The sequence below is a fragment of the Nothobranchius furzeri genome, chromosome 10 (assembly GCF_043380555.1).
Source record: "Nothobranchius furzeri strain GRZ-AD chromosome 10, NfurGRZ-RIMD1, whole genome shotgun sequence".
NCBI classification, from domain to species: Eukaryota; Metazoa; Chordata; class Actinopteri; order Cyprinodontiformes; family Nothobranchiidae; genus Nothobranchius; species Nothobranchius furzeri.
The window spans coordinates 47,292,147-47,299,435 of record NC_091750.1 but is presented as its reverse complement, the minus strand read 5'-3'; the positions used below and the strand labels follow the sequence as shown (position 1 = coordinate 47,299,435).

General features: G+C 45.9%; 1 protein-coding gene across 5 annotated transcripts in view; it reads left to right on the top strand.

Annotated features, from left to right (window-relative positions):
• The first annotated feature begins 3,745 nt into the window (after nucleotides 1-3,745).
• Nucleotides 3,746-7,289, top strand: part of sipa1 (signal-induced proliferation-associated 1) — a 38,494-nt gene continuing 34,950 nt past the window's right edge. For 3 of the 5 annotated variants that reach the window (XM_054730555.2, XM_015961426.3, XM_054730557.2), the window contains exon 1: nucleotides 4,267-4,937. The gene's annotated coding sequence lies outside the window, so the exon portion shown is untranslated. Of the gene's footprint in view, nucleotides 3,769-3,920; nucleotides 4,191-4,266; nucleotides 4,938-7,289 lie in introns of those variants that run through there. The other 2 variants (XM_070555304.1, XM_070555303.1) reach the window with 2 other exon arrangements.

Here is a 7,289-nt window from a genome sequence, read left to right as displayed (position 1 = left end):
CATCTGAGTGTCTGATGTGTGTCCCACAGAGTTTATTTAGCCACTAGGGGGCAGCGTCCCTCCGTGGGGCCTGGGGCCCTGCTGTCGCCCACGGCGCCGACCCGGATGACCAGCTGGATGGAAACCAAGCTGTTACTACAGCGTTTACATACATATATACAAACCTGCTGTTTCTCCAAAAATCTGCAATAAAATATTGATGTATTTGTTCTGGTCATAGTTGACCCTTTAGTAGAGTATGAGGAGACTTCGCTGTCCTCTTAGCATTTTGGAGAAACTAATTCCTGAATGTGACGTTTTTCCTGGAAATGTGTTTTACTGGATTTTCCCCAAAAATCTACAGTAAAAGTATAACTTATTTGCTCTGGAAGTCTTGTGGAAAAGTAGAAGGTAAGTAAACATTTTTGTTCTCACTTCCTATCCATTGGGCCAATGCTCTATTACCGTAATGCACTGACGTATGTGCAAAGCTAATCTTGATAATAGCTCCAGCGTCGGCCGACTTGAGAGGGTGGTCTGCTCTGGGCGTCTCTGCTGCGGCCGCTGCTCTCGACCCGAATTGTAAGAACAGGGAAAGAGCCGGTATAATGTTAAGACAGATGTAATTTGTTATTACAGTGTAAACTGAATTACAGGTCAAAGGGCTCGAGGGATGCTTGTTTTCTGCAGTGTAAAAGGTAATTGTCCAGCTAGAACAACTGGAATAAACTATTCGATCAGACGAAGGTAATGAGTATGTTTTATGTGACCTGCTAAGAGTAGCTCGTTTTTCTGAAGGATTCACTTACCACAGGGCTTGGTTAACCCCCACCCCCCGGCGTGTGTGTGTGTGTGTTTTACTCATCTAGTCTGACTCCTTCAGCTCCACTTCACACCAGTGTTCTTCATTAAGAGCCTCTCCAGTGTACAAGAACAAAAATATGTTTTTGTTTGTTGCTATTTTTTCAGTTTCCGCTCATCAGTCCTACAAAATTATGTGATTTTTTATATCTAACTTGAGATATTTCTCATATGGGGATGATGTCATAAAATCGTTTTCATTTAAACTTGGTATTAAAAATTAAATGTTTTGAAACAATTAGTTGATTAAAGAAGCACACGTGGGCAGGAAAATTTCTCTAAAGATCTCTGCGTGTGTGTGTGTGTGTGTGTGTGTGTGTGTGTGTGTGTGTGTGCGTGCGTGCGTGCGTGCGCGCGCGCACTTGTCTTTATGGGTTTGTATGGACCAACCCCTGACGGGAGACCAACATTGTGTGGACATTCACTATTGTGTGGACATTTACCCGGTCCACACAACCAAAATCCTAGAGGAAGCTTCCTTTGTCCCACCTTGAGTTAAACATAATTTTTGCACCATTCTGGCTATAGTGGAAGCCAGGGTCCGGACAAACAACTCAGCAAACGTAGTCCACACAAACCCATAAAAACACGTATGTGTGTGTGTGTGTGTATCATCCATCTTCTGTAGCGCTTATCCACGCAGGGTCGTGGGGGGGGGGGGGGGGGGGAAGACACACAGGACAAACAATCAAGCAAACACACTCACACCAAAGGACAATTTAGAGAGCCAAATTAACCAGACATCCATGTTTTTGGACTGTGGGAGGAAGTTGGAGCTGAAGAGAACCCACCTGTGCACAGGGAGAACGTGCAAAATCCTGCAGAAAGACCTCAGGCTGGGATGTGAACGCAGGACCTTCATGCTGCAAGGCAACAGCTCTTAACTGTTGCACCACTGTGCAGCCCTGTGTGTGTATATTTGTGTGTATGTAACTATATTTGTGTATGTGTAACTAAGATCTGTGTGTGTGTGTGTGTGTGTGTGTGTGTGTGTGTGTGTGTGTGTGTGTGTGTGTGTGTGTGCAGTTAGATCTATGTATGTGTAAGTCTTGATTTGTGACTTGTGTTTACATTTTTGTGTGTAACATCAGCTCCTACACATACAAATGATTGAATACACACACAAATCACCTGGTACACAGTCTTTTGAGGCTCTTTTCTCACCTGACTGATTTGAGTGTATATGATGCATTTGAATGCTGGGTGGAAGAAATCTAAGCACACACACACGCACACATCTTTTGAGACTTTTTCTCCCCATATAGTTTTACAGCTGATTAAATGTTTAAGACTTCTGCGACCACCAGTAAACAAAACAAAAATCCAGACTCCAAACATGAGCTCAGTAATGAGTGGCTCCAACATTTCAAACATCTGTAGCTGCATGCTGGATGTGAGCGATCCCATGAGGTGAAAACGATGCACGAAGGGCATCTACTGTCTGTAACTGGAGTCCATTTTTGTAAACGTCCCTAGCCATCCATTTCCAAAGGTTCTCTATTGGATTTACATCAGGGGAACATGCAGAATGGTCCAAAAGATGGCGTGATTCTCCTGGAAGAGGTCCCTTGTCCTGCAGGTGTTGCAAACAGGGATAGCAGTAGCTCAGGAGGTAGAGCGAGTTGTCCGGTATTCAAAAGGTTGCAGGTTTGATCCCCGGCTCCTGTCAGAGAATTCAGCTGTTGTGTCCTTAACCTGCCTTACTGGTTGAGGTCAGAGGGATCGGTGGAGCCAATGTTTGGCAGTCTCACTTCTGTCAGTGTTCCCCAGGGCAGCTGTGGCCACATAGCTCATCATCACCAGCGTATGACTGTGATAGTGGATGACTGGTGGTTTTGTAAAGTATCTTGGGGGGTTGTAGAACCCTAAGAAGGAGCTAAACAAATAAAGGCCATTTACTGTAGTTTTGTCCGCTGTGGCGCCCCCTCCGCTGTGGCACATTAAAAAACATCTGAGCTGGCATCTGCTTCCCATGCCACAGGAAACCATCAGAACCATCAACGTTACATTTCTTCTCGTTAGAGAATAAAACCTTCTTCCAACTTTCTTTCATTGCCCCATGTTTGGTGCTCTCATGCTAAGTCCGAATGGTCGATTCTGTGGCGTCCAAAGAGACGAGGCTTCACAATGTTTTTTTGTTTCTGAAGCCCTTTAGTCCCAGATGACGTCTGATGGTTATGGGGCTGCAGCTGGCACCAGTAACAGCCTGACCTGCTGTTTTGATAAACAGCCAATTGGATCCTCCGGCTCAGTGCCGGTGAAACCTTTTTGGGTCTTTCACTTGACTTTGTTGTTCCATAACCCTCAGGATCCTTTAGGGACTTCCTAAAGACAGTCCTTATTTGGTCACCTCAGCAGCGATGGCGCACTGAGAGAGACCCTGCCATAGAGAACGTTTTTGCTTTGGGCATCAGAACACCTCCGTAGTGTGACTTCCTGACCACGAATCCTCATCTTTGGACAGATTTGATCAGCTCTAAAACAGCCAGTTTCAGTTGAAGTTTGCTGCTTAGAAAACCTTCAGTCTCACTCCCACGTCCTCTTGTTGCATTTTGAAGCTCTACTTGGACCCTAGTTAAGATTCCACCATGTGAAACTGTGTTTTAAACTTTTGATCGGGGCTGCATCAGTTCTTCCACTCAGGCAGTTTGAGGATTTTGAATCTCCACATGGTGTCACTGTAGCTTTGAGTGCTGTTGTACGTTATCCTGCAGAAACCACAGACAGCTGATTACCACTGTCCTGTTTACAGGCCGGTGTCTATGAGGAAGGAAGAAGTAAAACTATTAAAGAGGCTTGTTTTATTTGGTCAAATTGATCATTTCTTGTGGAAAAATGAATAAATTTAGGATTTCTTCTCCTGCAGGCTGTGAAGAGTAAAATTGACCATTTCTGCATAAAAGAGCGAAGTCCTCGCCAACCAAAGAGGTACGCTTGTTTTTTGTTTTTTCAAGAAAACTGTTTAAACGTCTATCATCTCCAGCCTGTGTTTTTATTTGTCTTATCTTCATGAGACACACACAGGCCTCTCCTCCGTCCCTGCCCCCAACCTTAGGCCTGAGCTGTTGACCTCATAACACACACACACACACACACACACACACACACACACACACACACACACACACACACACACACACACACACACACACACACACACACACACACACACACACACACACACACACACACACACACACACACACACACACACACACACACAACCATATGTCATGGCCGGGACAAAACTCCACGCTGTAATTAGGGGGATGGTTCCTGAGTATGGGAGCAGCATGATTCATCATCTCCTCTCCTGAGCATCATCAAAAGGGGTTTGCACAAATTTGCAGGTATGTGGGTTTCTTCGGGACTGGTTCTGTCTCACAAACGTCTCCGCTCTGGAGCATCCTTACCTCAGACCACACAGACTGTACATCCAGGAATAACACAGCAAGGTCGTAACTAATAAACACACTGCCACACTTCTCACCATTGCCCTAACCCTAAACCCATGTCCAAAGAAGGAGTCTTTCTGATTATTCCTACCATCTGTGAGTGAGCACCAGGAAGGTGGGTGAAAGATAGGATCAGGTGTTGCATCAGCAATTTAGGATTTTGAGCTTCAGAGGTGTAAGCCTCACGTGGTTGCTGCGGTCTGTCCGTCTCTGCCTTCACCTCCCTCTGACAAGGAGACGAGGAGGGAGGGAGGAGAAAGAGGGGGCTGGCTTTAGTGTGATGTGAATGGAATAGATTCAGCGCGAGAGGGAGAGAAAGAGGGAGGAGGGCAGCACAAATCAACCTGCCTCTTGACTTCAGCAACAGTAACACACGAGCTGCTGCTGCTGCGGACACACAGACCGGGAAGTGCGGTTGTATTATATTTTTGGAGAACGAGAGACCGAGAGCGAGGGGGGAGTGACAGAGGACATCAGCCGGGAGGAACTGCTAGAGGAGGAGGAGGAAGGGAAAGAAAGAAAGAGAGCCTCGCCGTGGAGATAGATAGCAGAAAAATGCTGCCATGGGGAGAAGAGGGGAGGGAGTCGACAGAGAGGAACAGGATGAGACCAGGCAGGGTCGAGCTGGACTGAAATGTGGAGGTAAGCGGAGATTTTGACATTCCTGCCCGGCATCTTTGACGATCTCTTTGTGATGATAATGAATTCAGATGGATGGATGTGCACGCCGCGCTCGCCACATACCTGCATCCAGACACGCATATGCTCTTAATCCAGCCCGTCATGAGGCAGTGAGGATGTGGAATAACGGTTTGGCATCATCATAGCAACACCCCCCCTCCAGCTCATTGTGTTGATGTCTCCTCCTTAAAACTGTCCTTTATTCAATCAGCTGAGGTGCATCACACATTTACTCGTTCAACCTTTGTCGCATTTCATCTCAGGCCTGCTCTCCTCCTTCTCCTCTTCTGACTACAACATCACCCCCCATCTCATTGTCCACCCCCCATCCAGGCACACAACCATCATTCCTGTCTCCATCCTTTGTGCTCTCCCCAATGAGGCATGATCGCCTTAGAAATCAGTGTTATGACAATGTCAGGAAGGCGCCGCACAAAACCTTGAGCGTTTGTAGCTGCAGGACTCAGAGATGAGGGCAAGGTGGAGGGAGGAGGGAGGGACATTTAGAGAATGAAAGAAGATGCAGGCATCAATAAAAATAGATAGATAAAGACGAGTGGTAATTCCTGAGGCACATTTCAAAGACTAAAAGGGGAAAAGCCATCGGCGTGCAGTTTTCTGGGATTTGTCGGGATAAAGGGGGATTGGGAGATTTGCACAGACAATGATGGAGTGGAGGAGCACAACCTGAGCAGGGGTGTTGTTTTTCAAGGTGGCAGAGACAATGAGGGATGCAGGAGTCGGGTCTAATGTGGGTTATGTGTGTTTCAGGGCTTCGGGGGTGGGGTGGAATGGGGGGGGGGGGGGGCTACTGGCTCCTGAAAGGGGGGGAAGAAAAGAAGGGATGAGGAGCTGAGCAGTAGGAAGACGAGCAGCAGCAGCTTACGTAAGCCAGTGCACTCAAAGGACGGGCCATTTCATTTCTACTGGGCTACTGACTCCTCGTCCCATGTGGTCGCGGCTGTGGTTGGGTTGAATGTTTGACACGATCAAATGCAGTTTGAACTCTCAGCGTAAGGAGCAATTTATTGGTCTTCCACTTTGACTCGCTTCTTCTCACATCATAATTCACCTCCACAGAGCTGTGTTCTTATCGCCATTGTCCCAGGAAGGCCAAACGAATGGAAATCCACTCTACTGGCCGTAGAGTGGCAATTAGACCTCCATTATTCTCCTTAATTAAATAAATTTCAACAATTATCTTCTCTTACTGTTGCTTTAGTTCTAGGTTTGTGTTCTGGTGACGAGGGCGGGTGAGAGGTGATTATTATTCATCAGAAATGAAAGGATGAAGAATTATTGTTTCTTTTTTGCCCAAAAAGGCAGAATTTAGTAAAACTTAATCCACCTGGATGCTTGTTTGGATGCTGGAGGCGCTGGGCGGGCTTAGCACCAGAGCTGCCATCGAGAAAAACTACAAAGATGGCATCGGCTCAGGAAGGGTGAACATTTTAAACGGCTTTGGCATCAACTTTGGACGATTTAGACGTGGGCTTTACTTTGAGACATGAGCAGATAGAGGTACTAGGAGTAAAATTAAAGAGTATGTCAGTTGTGACGTTTTACTTACTTTAATGAGTCGTTCAGAACTATAACAGCAAGATGGCTACTCCTCTATGTCGGAGACATATTACAGTAATATGTGTAGTACGCGCTCCCTACTGTGAAAGAGTGCTAACACCAGACATGGCAATGTATTTACCAATTTATCAACTTACTGCGTAAGGCTCGTCTTCGCTCATTGTCAAGAATCTTCTAGTGCTGAGCCGTAGCCGCCGACAGCCGTGAAACTCACAGACCGGAAGTGAGAAAGTGTTTTTTTATTTAGAAAAGAGTACTGCAGTAACCACGTTTGACCACAGGATGTCCTTCGTGCTTCATTTTTTACACATTACACCTTTAAGTGCTTTATTTAAAAAAAAAGATGTTTGTTTTGTCTTTGATGGTGTATGGTGGACCGCTCTATTGACAGATAGCGAAGAATGTGTCATGGTTGCTGTAGTTGGTCCTAGCGCTGCTCAATCTTGTGCAGAGACAGTTTGAACGACAACGGTAGACTCCGCCCCACAACAGCTCCGCCCATGGGTCGTGTTCAGACTATATATTTACATTTATAGGGAGGCGTGTCATAATGAGTATTGTTGTCATTCTGTTTGGTGACTCTTCAGTACGTTACATTCTTATCTCCCTAAAAGCACCTAAACTAATTTCTGCTGCTCGGGAATAAAAAGAATGAAATCTGATCACATCATTTGCTTATTTTTAATCTCCTCTCTGAGAGTTTTGTAATTCCAGGTTGAATAGGAAGCTAGT